At 36.1% G+C, this 15,813-nt stretch overlaps 1 pseudogene; it reads left to right on the forward strand.

Annotated features, from left to right (window-relative positions):
• LOC124099225 (contactin-associated protein-like 3) overlaps window positions 1-15,042 on the forward strand; it is a 30,854-nt pseudogene extending 15,812 nt beyond the window's left edge.
• Window positions 15,043-15,813: the final 771 nt, after the last annotated feature.

Consider the following 15,813-nt stretch of genomic DNA (forward strand, 5'->3'; position numbering starts at 1 on the left):
TTTAAGTGGAATCATGCAGTATATGTCCTTCTGCAAATGGCTTATTTCTCTTAGCATAATGTTCTCCTGGTTCATCTATATATATATATATATATATATATATATATATATATATATTGCTGCATATGCAGGATTTCCTTTTAAAAGTTGAATAATATTCCACTTTGTGTGTGTTTTCTATATCCACTCATCCTCTGACGGATGTTTATATTGTTTCTACATTTGGGCTATTGTGAATAATGGTAGTAAACATGGGAGTGAAAAATATTTTTGAGATCTTCATTTCAAATCTTTCAAATAAATACCCAGAAATGGGATTGCTGGATCATTTGGTAGTTGTAGTCTTCACCTTTTGAGGAACCTCCACTTGACTTTCCCTAGTGACTGCATCATTTTATATTCCCACCAACATACTTGTTTTGCTGTTGAGTTTCTGGAGTTCCTTGTATGTTTTGGAAGTTAATCATTTGTCAGATATACGGTGGGTAAACCTCTTCCTCCACAGGTTACCTTTTCACTCCTGGTTGTTTCCTTTGTTCTACAGTACTGTTTTTAGTTTGAGGTACTCCCACTTGTCTATTTTTGCTTATATTATTGTATTTCTAGTGTCATAACCAAGAAATAATTGCCAAGGCCATGTCATAAAGCTTTCCCCTGTTTTGTCTTATGGTTTTGCAGTTCTTGGTCTTACATTTACTGTGCCTTTAATCTATTTTGAGTAGAGTTTTGCTTATGGTGCCCAACAGAGTCCAATATACAGTTTTCCCCACACCAATTATTGCAGAGACCATCCTTTCCCTGTGATATATTCTGGGCACTCTTGTGGAACATCGGTTGCCTGTATATGTGTGGATTTATTTTTGGTTTTTATTCTGTTTCTTTTGTTGATATGTTTATCTTCATGCTCATACCATTATCTTTCAATTACTGTAACTTTAAAATATATATTGAAAACAAAATATATGATGTCTCCAGCTCTCTTCTTTTTTTTCCTCAAGATTGCTTTGGCTATATAGGATCTTCTATGGTTCTATATGAAATTTAGGGCTATTTTCTATTTCAATAAAAATGCCATAGGGATTTTGGTAATGAATGGATTGACTCTGTATATTACTTTGTATAGTATTGCCATTTTAACAGTACTATTGTACCATTCATGAACATGACATGTTTCTCTGTCTTATTTATTTTATCTTTGTTTTGGAGTTTTCTATATACTCCAAGTTTTCATGTTTTCTTACCTGCTTAGTTAAGTTTATCCTCAGTGTTTTATTCTTCTTGATGGTACTGTAAATGAGAGTGCTTTCTTAATTTCTCTGTTTGTCAGCTTTCTGTCACTGTGACAATATACTTGTGATTATCAATTTATAAGGAAGAAAGGTTTATTTTGGCTCAGAGTTTCATAGGTTTCATTCTATGGTCACTGGACCATAGAGAGAACCAGGCTTGTAACACATGAGCCTTGAGGGAGCATTAGGACTCCAGCTTCTTCTTTTTGCTCTCTTTGCTTCCTAGCTGCCATGAGGTGAATAGGCCTCCTTGGTCATATGCTTTCACCATGATATACTTTCTCACAATAGGCCCAAAGCAGCAGAGTCAAGCAACCCATAGACTGAAATCTCTGAAACTGTGAGCCAAAATAAATCTTCCCTTCTTATGAGTTGATTGGTATTCTCTCACACTTAGTCAGAAAGCTAACACAGAAACACAACAGATTATTTTTTGTGTTGATATTTTTTATCCTACAACTTCATTACTTTTTCTCATTAATTATAGTTTTTTAAAATATTTTTATTATTGATGAGCCTTTCTTCCTCCTTCCTTCCTTCCTTCCTTTCTTCCTTTCTTCCTTTCGTGCTGAGAATCCAGTGCCTCACACATGCTAGGCAAGTGCTCTACCACTGAGCCACAACCTCAGCCCTAATTACAATTTTTTAAATATTTAGTATCTTTTCTAAGGTGTCACCTGCAAAAAGTGATAACTTTACCTCTTCCTTTCCAATTCAGGTGCTTTTTGTTTCTTTATCTTGCCTAATTGCTGACTCTGGTTTTTATTAAGATGTTGACTATAAATGGTAGGGCATTCTTGCTTTATTCTTCAAGGAAAAACTTTTATTTTTTTTTCACCATTGAGCATATTAGCTGTAGGTTTTCTACATATGACTTTTATTATGTTGAGGTTATATCCTTCTATTCTTAATTGTTGGAGTTTTTAGCATGAAATGGTGTTGACTTTTCTCAAATGACTTCTGTGCATCAATTGAAATAATCAAGTGATTCTTTAAATCCTTTGTTCTATTTATTTAGTCTATTACATTAATTGATTTTCATATATTGGCCCACCCTTACATCCCAAGAGTAAATCCCACTTAGTCATAATGTGTTATTCCTTTAATCATGTTGTTGAATTCAGTTCTCTTATATTTTGTTGTATATTTTTTTCTGTGTTCATCAGAAGTATTATTTTCTGGTTTTGCTTTGTAAATCATCTATAATTTTAGTTGTAGGGGCATTGCTGGTCTCTGCATGAGTTTGGAAATGTTCTCTTCTATGTTTTTAAAAGAGTTTGAGAAGAATTGGCTTCAATTCTTTAAATATTTCTTTGGTGGGATATTTTAATCATCATTTCAGGATTCTTACTATTCTAGTTCCAGATCTATTGAGATTGCCTCTTTCTTCATCACTTGTTATTTTTTAAAAAATATTTAATTTTTTAGTTGTACACAATGCCTTTATCTTTATTTGTTTTTATGTAGTGCTGAGGCTCGAACCCAGGGCCTCACGTGTGCTAGGCGAGTGCTCTACCACTGAGCCACAACCCCACACCCTCATCACTTGTTATTAATAGGTTATACCTTTGTGGAAATTTATGCATTTCTTCTATGTCATCACATTTGTTGGCATTTAATTGATCTTACAGTCTCTTAGTATCCTTTTAATTTGTGTGTTATCAGTTATAATGCCTTTTCTTTCATATCTGGTCTTATTTATTTCAGTTTTCCCTTTTATCTTGTGTAACTAAAACTGTGTGAATTTTCTCATTTTTTTTTCAAAAAACCAACTCAATTTTATTAATTTTTCTATTCTTTCCTTCATTGGTTTATCTTCTAACCTTTATAATTTCGTTTCTTTGATGAGGTGGGTGGGCTTTGTTTCTTTGCCTAGTTCTTTGAGTTATAAAGTTTGGTTTTTGTTTTATATCTTCCTTCATTTTCAGAGTGGGCATGAATTATCATGTTCTATTCCATAAATTGTGACATGGAGTGTTCTCATGTTCATTTGTCTCGTGGTATTTTCTAATTCCTTTTTCTTTCTTTTTTAAAAAATTGTAGTTGTAAGACAGCATGCTTACTTATTTGTTTGTCTTTATGTGGTGCTGAGGATTGAACTCAGTGCCTCACACATGCTAGGCAAGTGCTCTGTCACTGAGCTACAGTCCCAGCCCTAATTCCTTTTTCAATGTATGCTTTGATGCACTGAATTATTCCAGAGACCTTTTATTACCAGGAGTGGCAGCACATGTTTTTAATTCTAATTCCTGAGGAGACTGAGGCAGGAGGATCAGAAGATCAAGGTCTGCTTGGGAAATTTAGCAAAATTTCCCAAAATAAAAATAAAATTGGGGAAAAAAAAAAGAAACAGTGGGCACGTAGCTTAGTGGTAAAGTGCATGCCTGCATGCCTTACATATATGGTGCCCTGGTTTCAGACCCCAGTACCAAAAACAAACAAACAAATAGAAAAAGGCATAGTGTTTAATTTTTACACATTTGTGAATTTTCCAGTTTTCCTTCACCTGTTGAATTCCAGTTTATTCCATAGTGATCAGAAAATAACTTTTTAATGAGTTGTCTTAAATTTGTTATGACTTGTTTTGTGACCTAGTATGTGATCTGTCCTAGAGAAAGTTTCATATGTGTTTGAGAAGAATGTGTATTCTGCTATTGAGTAGAATTCGCTGTGTATACAATTTGGTGTACATTGTTGTTCAAATATACTGTTTCTTTTTTGATTTTCTGTGGTGATGGTTCTATCCAGTTTTGGAAGTTGGGCATTGAAGTATCCTACTATATTGAATTGCTTCAGTTGTGTCAATGTTTGCTTTATATATTTAGGTTCTCTGATGTTAGTACATTTATTTTTATAATTATCGTATCTTACTGGTGAATGGACACTTTTATTATTCTTTGATGTTATTCAAGTTTTGTCTCTGGTAATACTTTTTGACTCAAAATCTATTTTGGTTGATATATATTTAGCCACCCATGCTGTATTTTGGTTATAACTTGCATGGAATATTTTGTTGCATTACTTAACTCAGACTGTATCTGTTCTTATATGTAAACCTGAGTCTCTTGTAGAAACACATATTTGGATCTTGATTTTTCATCTGTTCAATCACTCTTGTGTCTTTTGGTTGAGGAATTTAATTTATTCATAGTAAAGCAATCATTAATGATGGAGGTGAATATTTTTGCTTATAGCATTTCTAACACTAAATGTGTGTGGTATCTTTCCTTCTGATGCCAAATTTATGTTACCTTTTCTAACACCAGTTCTCCAATTCTTGGACACCAGCTGTGTGTCCTACAATTCAGAGCAATTCTGGTACTTGGTACTCCAAATTAGTGTCATACTCCATACTCTTAAGGAATCAGTCTTACAAGACTGTCCTTTCTTAAAATGACTTTTGCAAGTACCCTGTCTCTGGGTTACCCATACTTTTGTCAAAGTTGCCTACAAAGTCATCACAGTTCCCCCAGTTCAGGTTCACTAATCTGCAAGAATAGCTCACAAAACTCTGGAAAACACTTTACTTGCTATCACTAGTTTATTTTAAAAGTTACTCACTAATAAGCAGCCAGATGAGGTACTTAGGATAAATTATGGAAGAGTTCTAAACATAAGAGCTTTTGACATCATGGTTTAGGACACACTACATTCCTGACATTCCTGACACATGGATACTTGCATGCTCTCCAAACCCTTTGTTTAGTGATTTTTATGGATTTTTAAAAAATATTTATTTTTTAATTGAAGTTAGACACAATACCTTTATTTAATTTATTTATTTTTATGTGGTGGTGAGGATCGAACCCAGGGCCTCGCATATGCTAGGCGAGCACTCTACCGCTGAGCCACAACCCCAGCTCCTTTTTGGATGTTTTTTGACATTGATAGATAGAGTAAGCCAATAGCTCTTGGACTAATTTCAACCTTCATCTTTTCTTGCCTTCCTGGACCTCAAGTTATGCAGTGGAAATTTCCATGCCTCTAATGATTCCTTGGTCTTCCTGGCAACTAGCTCCGATCTTGCAGGTACATAGGAGTAGCACTGCAGTTACCAGACTTCTCTTGAGTGTACAGAAGGCACTTAGAGCTCAAGGATTATAGGAGCTATATATCGGGAACCATACCAAATGTTTAATTTTTATTGTATCACAGAAAGAGATTACTAGCATTTTGTTAAAGGTTTGCTACCTATCTTATATGTCTTTTGTCCTTGTTTTCCTTTTATACTGTCTTCCTTTTTTTAAATTATTTTTATGGTGAGATGCTTTGATTTCTTTTATTTTCCATACCTTCATTGTGATTACAATTAGAATTAACTAAAATATTGTATAGTTATAACAGTCTACTTCAGCTAATCAACCTCAATTGCATATAAAAACTACATTATTAATTTTCTCCATAGACTTTATATTATTAATATCAAAATTTACATCATTTTGCATTGTGTAATCATGAACATATTTTATATAATTGTTTTAAAAATTTTTGTCTTTAACTTTTATACTAGAATTGAAAAAGCAATTTCCACAGTACTGTTACAATGTTACATTATTCTGTACTTATTTATGTATTTACCTTTAGCAGCAAGTTTTATACTTCCATATGCATTGATGGTGCTTCTTAGCTTTGTTTTTTTTTCCAACTTGAAGAATTCTCTTTTTTAACATTTCTTGTAAGATTGATCTTGTAATAATAGACTTTTTCAGGTTTGTTTGGGTATATCGTTATGTCTCTTCGATTTTAAAGGACAGTTTTACCAAGTATTGTATTCTTGGTTGGCAGTTTTTACCTTTCTGCATTTTGAAATATTCCACTGCCTTTCAAAGTTTCTGCTGAAAAACCCAGTGACTGTCTTGGGGAAGTTCTCTTCTATGTGACGTGTCCCTTTTCATTGGCTGATCTCACAATTCTCTTTGTGTCTGACTTTTCACAATTTGATTGTAATGTCTCTCACTGTGGAATTGTTTTGTTCCTCTTATTTGGATTTCCTAAATGTAGATATTCCTTTTTTTTTCCAAATTTCAGAAGTTTTTTTTTCCATTATTTTTTTGAGTAAGTTTTTGTCTTTGTCTTTTCTTTCTTGGACATTCATAATTGTATATATTGGTTTATTCAATGGTGTCCTATAAGCCACCGAGATTTTTCTTTATTCTTTTTCACTTTTTTTTTCCTATTATGCCATTGACTGGCTTATATCAAATGACCTGTCTTCAAATCCAGTGATTCTTCTGCTTGATCTAGTATGATGTTTTGATGTAGATTGAATTTTTCTATTGAATTTTTTCATTTCAGTTACTGTTTTCTTTCAGGTCAAGAGTTCGTTTGGCTCATATGAATCTTTGCTAAAATTTCATTTTGTTCATGCATTTGTCTCCCAAGTTCATTTTGAACACTGCCAGGAAATTCATATGTTATGTGTCAGTAAAACTGGGGTCTTGGAGTTTTATCTTGTTCCTTTTGGACAGGCATGTTTTCCTAATTGTTCATTTTCCTTGTCTCTTAGTGTCAGTACCTGCACATTAGAACAAACAACCATCTTTTCCAGTCTTCATGAACAAGATTTGTATACAACAAGATCCTCAGTAGGAAGCCCTGCCAGGGACCTTTCAAACTCTCTGTATATGTGTCTTTGCTGGATTTATTTGCGTAAACTGCCAGTTAGGAGATTTGCCTGTTTCTTTTATCTTTCTTTTATCTTCTTTCTTTAATTCACAATCTTTTGATGCTTCTATTTTCTGTCTGTGGTATCACTAGTTTTCTGATGCAGCAGCACACCAGGACTCCTTTGAGTTCTCAGAGGCACACAGACATCTAGATTATACCAGGTCTCATGAATGCTCTGAAAATGGTAAGACTGAAGCCAGTTCTGATATTTGGCATATGTTTCTTTCTCCTCTCTTCTTCCCAGAGATAAGCCAGACTCTGGGATTCTCAATGATTATTTTGTGCTGACCAGGAGAAGGGCTCTGGCAGATGACTGCATAGTAGTCCAACCTTTGCCTTTATTCTCAGTGGCCCGCATGCATCTAGAATATGCTGGGTCCCATCAGTGCTCTTAGACAGGTGAGATAAAGTCAGTCCCTTATACAGCCTCTGAAAATTTTGGAACATTGCATACTTGATCCAGCTCTTTCCTTCCAAAGAGAAGCTGAGATTTTGTGATTTCTTTACCCACTTTATCATACAATGAAGACAGCTTGTGATAATTACTTACATGATAGTCTAATCTGCCACCTTTTCCCCCAATAGCTAACAGGTATCTAAAAAATGTGCCAGGTCCAATCAGTGCTCCAGGAGAAACAGATAAGCCAGTCTCTCTGGCAGCCCCTGAAAAAGTTGGAAACTTACACATACAGTCCAATCCTTTTTCTCTTCAGGAACTGGAATTTGGTAGTTTTTAACCTTCTTCTTTTTCTGCTCTACTGAAGTTGAGAGTCTATAGCAGGTGCTTGCTTGCTCGTCCAAGCTGCCACCTTTGTTCTCAATGTCTCCTAGATTTCCACAGCATGCCAGCTTCTAACTTGCTTCAAGATAGGTGAGAAGGAACCAGTCTGTTGGGCAGAAGCCTATCCCTGGAAAATTTGGAGTGTTGTACACAAAATCCATCTCTTTCCCTCCCCATGAAGAACCTGGGATTTGGGGGTTTCAGCAGTGCACTCTGTGCTGAGCCCTGGGGAGGTACCATAAGGAGTACCTGCTTGATAGATATCTTCCGTACTGCTCTTTTTGTTCTCATCCAGGGTCCCTTCTTTTCAGGGTTCAGATTCAGGTAAGAAGTAAACCAGTCCCTTGGGAAACCCTCAGGAAAGTCAGAAAATTGGACTTGGATGTACAGATCAGACCCTTCCTTCCTCCCTGGGAAGAAGCTAAGTGCTGCAGGTTCCTAGCGCTCGTTTGGCACTGTGTTGGGAAAGGGATTATGTTGTGAGGGTTTTATGGATTTTGCTGCCAGCTTCAATGTAGTTAGTTTCATGCTTCTCTCGTGAGAAATCTGGTTTTTGATTTTTCACAAAGGGAGTCTATCTCTGTGTCTTTGCATCTTTGTGTCTTGGGGAGGCGAGAAGGAAAGGCCAGAACTTCCCATACCATTTCTCTGAGGTCACCTCCCAGTTTTTCTTTCTGCTTAGCTTTTTTTGCTTTCCTTCTGCCTTCTCCCTGCAGAGCTGCATTTCCTCCCAACACTGTCATGTTACTGGGCTAGTTTACCTGCCTTATTGCATCCAGCACGATCAAATCCCAGGTAGATCTGTCACAGGCTCATATTCACACACATGTTTATTAATACTTACCAATCTGAATTTGGCAGTATTTACAAATATGTTTCTCTGCATCTTTTGACTCAGTAACACATTTTGGGAAATTTTCTTGAGTTACAATATATAGTTCCATTTTATAATGGTTATGTAATATTCCATTATGAAACTGCTTCATTATTTTCTTCTTTTTCCTATTGAGGGTAGTTATCTTATTTCTACTTTTTCCCACTACAGATATTTGCACATGTTTTCAGATACTGAGGCTTTTATTTTGATGGGATAAAGTTTCTAGAGTAGAATTTCATAGCCAAAAGATTTCTCATAGTTTTAAGTTTGAATAAATGTCACATTGCTTTCCTCATATTGTAAGAATATAATTTACCCACAGAATGTGACAATGCTTACCAATCATGTCCCAGCCAGCCATGTGTGTTAAGCACCATTTAGACTTTGCCAGCTCAGTGGAGTGAAGGAATGTCTCTTTCCTAGTTCATGCTTATCTGACTATTGGCAAATTAATCTTTGGGCATATTTATTCTCCATTTGGATTAGCTTTTCTGATCATTGTTCATTTTTATTTTTTAAGTTTTTTTACATTTTCTTCTCAGAGGATTATATTTGATAGATAACCTTACTTTTCAGATTTATCAATTTTCCATTTAATATTTTAGGATACACTGAGGTATATATATATATATATATATATATATATATATATATATATATATATATATATAGTAGTGTGTGTGTGTGTATTTATTTATTTATGGTCAATATACCTGTGTATTTCTTCATAGCATTGGAGTGTTCTGTCTTTGGTATGCTTCTAAAATGACAGAATCTATATAGTCTCATGGATTTTATTGCAAAATTTTAAATTAGATATCTTTATTTAAAGTCTTTGGTTAACTGAAATGTATTCTTTATGTGATATAAGATATAGACACATTTTTATATTATACCTCTGGATACCCATTTGTTCCTGTGCTGCTTGCTAATACAACTTTCTCCACAATGAGTTGAATCCTAATCTTCAGAACATACTAACTGTGCATATGTTCTCTTTTTGTGGCTTAATTATTCTGTACATTAGTTTGTCTAATTGTCTATACCAGTGCCACATTGACTAAATTTGGTGATTTGGTAGTATGTTTTGGTATCTGGTAAGTTTTATCTAACTGTTTTTCTTTGAATGATACATTTTGGATAGGAAGGGCAATTTTGAGACATGTATTCTTCCATGTGAAATTTGTGAAAATATATGTAATTCCAGGGGAAAAACTCTTCTTGTTTTTATTTTATTTGAATTAAATTTTTTATTCTGAAACACTCTGAATAAAAATAAATTTGGTCCTTAGAACAAGAGAGATAATCCAGAGATTAAAAACCCCCTCTAAAACATAAATACATGAAACAAAAGCATCTTATAAGACAGATCATACCTCAGCTGGAGCAACTAAGTGGCAATGTGGCCTAAGGGTCTGTGAATGCTTCTGAGAGGAGGCCAGCATGCCTCTTGGGACATCTGACCTATCAACTTTTTCTCAAGATAAATAGAAGCACATGTCCTACGTGAGATGTAGAACCTGTGGTCGGAGCGACCCCATTATTAGCATATTTATAGAATCAGTACAAGAAAGGAACAGTTCTTGGAGTAGGTGATCCTCAATGCCATCTTCCCATTGGGTAAGGTTATCTGGACAACTCAGGGAAGGAAAGTTGACTCATCTATTATCCCAGTTCAGCATAGGGATGGAGTGAATGTGGCTTGAGACTCTCTTATAGATGCGGAAGAAACAGGGAGGATGGAATTTTCCTAAGATTCAGACTGAGGAATAGGTTCAGTTATAACAGTGCCTTGATTTGAAGGACCTATCTCGGAAATATCATGGATTTTTGATGGGATAGCCTAATTTTTAAAGTCTGAATGTGTTAGAAGATGTATCAGAAGCTTTAAATCTTGGAAAGTAAATTGTTAATGTATTGCAAGTGCCACCACCACACCTTCCTAATATCCTCCTTTACTGTATTCACAGGGAAATGTGTCCTTCCTGTTCACATCCTCAAACTGTCCCTGTGACTTTTCTGAGCTCAAGGAGTTATTTGGCTCTGCCTCACCCCACTGGAGGGAACTCAATAGCTGTCACTTTCCAATTTCGAACATGGAACCGAGCGGGGCTGTTGCTGAAAAGTCAGTTTCTACACTGGTCAGGGGCTCTTGTCCTTGTTCTTAGTGATGGAAAACTCAAGCTGAGCCTCTGCCCACCTGGCCAGCCAGTGAGAGCCGTCATAGCAGGTGAGACATCACAGTGCCTTTGTATAGCCATCAACATCCTTACCCATAAGCCTGAGAGCAGTCATTTTTGAATGAATAAAAAATTGAAACAATGAGATATTCATAATCTCAGTAGAACTAACTACAGATTCTATTTTCCTTTTTAAATGGGAAACTCTACGTTGCTCATGGGTGAGTCAATGTGACATAAGTCTGTTTACATGAAAGTATAGTTGTTACAGAGTTTAAACTGTGACTTTTATTATCTTAATTTGAGGGTTGGCAATCAGAGGTAAACTTGAAACACTAGAAAGCATTAGCCTGATCCTAGATAGTCTTGAGAAAATGGTTGGATCTCTTTTAACTGTCTTTCACACCCACACACTCTCTGATCATCAAAATACAGACAGTCTGGGACTTAGAATAGTTTGACATAATATTTTTCAACTTTACAATGGTGAAAAACCCATATTCATTTCGTAGAAATCATGCTTTGAACTTATAATTTTGACCTCCCTTGCCAGTCAGGTATATGGCAGATGCTCTCTCAGTGCTGGCAGCAGCAGCCAGCCATGTTACCTAGGGAGTCTTGTTATCACAGAGGCCAACAACCAACACTGTGCAGTGTTCTGTGAGGCCAGTGGGTTTTTTGGATACAGGCATTTGATAAATTAAATGAGATATTCAACACTTTATTATAAAAATGGGTTTTATCTTATTTTTTTCAAGTATAAGCTAAAGTATGTTCTTAGCATGCTTAACATAGGCCAGTGTAAGTTATGATGTTTTGTAGGTTAATTAGGTTTGTTAAAAGAATTTTTGGCTGTGATATTTTCAACTTAAGATGGGTTTATTGGGAGGTAATTCCATAGTAATTTGAGGAGTGTCTATAATTTAAGTTATATTTTTTCCCCTTCTGTCAGAGCAGCTACCTTGGGTAGAGGCTACATGTTGTGGAGTAAAACTCCTATAACTTGTAGAGAATATCATCTTTGAACATTAGGGACCATTTTGCATATGAGAATTAATGATGGTTTAAACTCAGCTGGAGCTGAGAATATGTCACTCCATGAATGTTGAATATGGAAGGGATATTTTGCTTAGGGTCTGAAAAGCTGGGAGTGAAAATAAAATTTTTCTTTCTTTTTATAAACCAAAATTATTGACCACCAGCATACTGAATTTCCTTGTGAGCTGAACTGAGAGCATTAATTCAGTTAGTGACCCGAATCCTGGTTTGTTTAGCATTACAATCTGTATGCAATAGTAGCTGGAACTGTTTATATTTTTTACATGGAGATATAGGTTACCCCCATATGTATATATGTATGCACACACACACACACACACACACACATTAATTGAACTTTTTTTTGTTAGCCAGAACCCTTTTTCTTTTCTTTTCTTTTCTTTCTTTTTTTTTTTTTTGTGTGTGTGGGTGGGGTGTCAGAGACTGTGAACCCAGGGCCTTGCACATACCATACCACAATTTTTAAGTTAGAATTATTACATGGAAAGACCACAAGAGCACCCCCCCCCATTTTGGTTTGTTCTCCTAGTTCTAGGATTATGGAATTTCTTTCAGAATTCTGTTTCAGAGTTAATTTCATCAAATATGTTTTAGCATCTTAGCAAAATCCTCTATCTTCTTGTTTACAGATGTTCTCACTTTCTAGAGCAGGATCTATGACTTTTGGGGTCATGTTAGAAACATGACCTACATAAGAGAATTATGAGTCCCCAAAACCAAGTCACTAGTGGGAGATCAAGCAGAAGGAAAAAGCTGGTTTCTAGAGCATTTGCAGGAGTTGGATTTATGTGCTCATTTGGGCAAGGAATACTAAAATATAATAATTATATGTAAGACTGAACTTCAGCAGGAAGAAAGACCACATTTTATTTGGAGATTACATCTCCACTGGGCTACAAAATGACTTCTGATTCCTGCAGGTTGATTTTTATCCTTAAAAAGCTGTGACTAGTCTGTACCTTTATAATTTATTAGATACATTAGTTAACTATGGGACCTCCCTCAGGTGATAAGATTAGACTCAAGCAGGTTTCATAGCATCCTAGAAATCAAGCATTCACTAATTTGTTGTTTTTAAGTGAATTAAACTTTGTCTCTGGGATCTTCTTATTTCTACAAGACAATTCCTAAAGATCTCAATTAATCACTCTTCCCTTCAGGGAAGTGTGTATCTGCCCCCTGAAGTAACCTCTTGTCCATTAATGTCAGACTTGGTCAAGTGACACATTTTGGTAAATGGATTCTAAGTGGAAGTGACATTGACACATTGCAGTAGGAGCTTTAAGAGCCATAGCAAAACTCTGCCAAGTATTTTCTTCTCTAAGACATGAAGAACTGCAGGCCATGCATTCATACTTGGTCTTAGGTGAAAAGATCACGTGCCACAGAATGGATGCAGATCTGCTGCTTGGAACCACAGACAGATGAACCTTAGTTTGTTAGTCACTGACACATGGGTTGATTGCTGCCACAAAATACTCTAGTGGAAGCTAATAAAAATTGCACTGGGCAATGTCCTGGGATGCTTGCTGTTCACTGATTCATCTCCCGCACGCCAGTGTGAATTTTCGTCATAAAGCCTTGTAATGGAGCCAGCAGGAGATAATTCCATCATGCTCAGTTGGTTGCCAGTCCATGACTCCACCACCCTCTGTTCCATCATCTTAAAGAAGATTAGATAGTTCATTTTAGGATGCAAGAGACTGACTGCTTGAGCAAGAACTAATATTTGTATTTAAAAAATAAAACTATAGTTATAGGTGAATATACTGTAGCAAATTTGGAAAAGAGAAAATGTAAAAGTGACATAAAATGAAAACATAGTTTTCTCATCCAAATATGTAATTTTTAAGAATACTTCTGCCAGCTGCCAGATGTGGTAGCCCAGGCCTGTAATCCCAGAAGCTTGGGAGGCTGAGGAAGGAGGATTACAATTTCAAAGCCATCCTCGGTAACTTATCAAGGCTGTAAGCACCTTAACAAGAATCTGTCTCAAAATAAAATATTTTTAAAAAGGGCTGGGGATGTTGCTCTGTGGTTCAGTGCCCCCAGGTTCAATCTCTGGTAACAACAAAAAAGAATATATCTGCCAACTTTTTTTGCATGTTTATATAAAACTTAAACACATCCACATATACCACATACATTTTAATGTAATGCTTTTTTAGCTTTACATTTTATTTTTATGAATATCTGTGCCTAATTAGTGCCTAAATTAGTATTTTTGTGAATGTTTAATTTGTTTATTATACCTGAGCATATCATTTTGTTTAAATTGTCTACTAAGATTATAAAAATTAACAATACATGCATGTAAGAAACATTTTTAATTTGAAATCTTGGATAATATCTGTACTTCTCAGTAGCTAAAGATATTATTTAACTAGATGAGACTAAAATATGCCCTGTGTTCTGTCATTGGAAATGTTTTCTCATCACAGGATAGTTCAAGGTCAGTTGTGGAAAATGTATTCCACAAAAGCCCTAGATAGAAGAAAGTACTCCTGTCTCCTGGTGTAGAATGCAGGACTATCTGCTCTGTGTCTTTATCCCTTTTATTCTGATTTCTTTTTCTCCCCCTTCCCCCATACTTATCTGACTCAAAGAGTGATGAGAAAGTGAAAAACAGTGCTGGCAATGGGTATATAAACCATAATATTCCCAAATGAACAGAATAATTTTTGTTAGAACATAATAAGAACCAGACAAACCAGTCCATAACCGGCCAACCAGAGACAAAGTCTCCCTCGAATCCCTAACCCAACTCAACAAGCCGCTATCCAAGCTGACATGGACAATCCCTTCCTCTTGAGCAGGCTACAGGCTCACCTAATCACCTTCTCAGGATCTCCTACCAAAGCTCAAATCATTCCTCAGCCTTTCCCTGTCTCCCTTTGAGATCTCACACAGAAAAACAGCCCAGGGCACTTGAGGTGGGATGTGGTGGTCTTTGACAAGCAGACTTGCCATTGTCTGCATCTGCTGTTTTCAGGCACTGGTCCTGTACTGGGGTCCCTTATAACCCACTTTGTTTACCTCCAGGTGATGGATTAAATGATGGTCAGTGGCATTCTGTGTCCTTATCTGCTAATGGGAATCATTTGAGCCTGAAGGTGGACAATGATGTATCCTCTGCTGCCCATTCGCAGCGTGGGCAGATTCATTCTGCTAATACCTATTATTTTGGGGGTAAGTAAAAGGCACAGGATATATTAATCAAATCTTCTTTGTGTCTTCCACATTCCAAGGTGACTGGTATTGCTAAATGAAAACTGATATTTTAGAATGATTTTTCTCTTTCAGTGATAGTCAGTTGGGAATTTTGATGGACAAAGACAATAAATTGTAGCCTAAAATGCAAGTCTACTCATTGATCTTATTTAAATGTGCACTAATGTGATTGATTTTAAATAGGACTTCCTCTTGGGAGTTGTTCTCAACTACAGCTGCACGTGGCAATCTACTGGAAAGCTTCAAAAATGCTGGTGCAGGGCTGGGGTCATGCCACAGTGGTAGAGCACTTGCCTAGCATGTGTGAGGCACTGGGTTCCATTCTCAGCACCACATATAAATAAATAAAATAATAGGTCCATCAACAACTAAAAAAACATGCTGGTGCTGAGTTAACTAATCTTGTGTCCTGAGCCAGTTTTTTAAATGCCCTTCAGGTGATTTTAATGTGAAGACAATGTGGAGCATCCTTGTTGTCTATTTCTAATCCTTATCACAAGGAATTTCCCTAATCCCCAAAGGCTGTTACAACCTTTCGTTTTGATTTCATTTGTCAACATTATTACTGCATAGTTGCTTTATTCTGACTGCTGGCTCCTCCTCTCCCTGGAATGTTTCTTCAGCAACACCTGAAAGCTTGCTGGAAATGCTGACTCATTGCCCCTCACCTTCTGCATCATGATCTGCATGTGACCAAGATCCCAGGTGGTCTTCAGTACTTTAGAGTTT

Source organism: Marmota monax, unplaced genomic scaffold, assembly GCF_021218885.2.
Source record: "Marmota monax isolate L192 unplaced genomic scaffold, Marmota_monax_Labrador192_F-V1.1 WCK01_AAM20220418_F8-fsc00929, whole genome shotgun sequence".
Lineage (NCBI taxonomy): Eukaryota > Metazoa > Chordata > Mammalia > Rodentia > Sciuridae > Marmota > Marmota monax.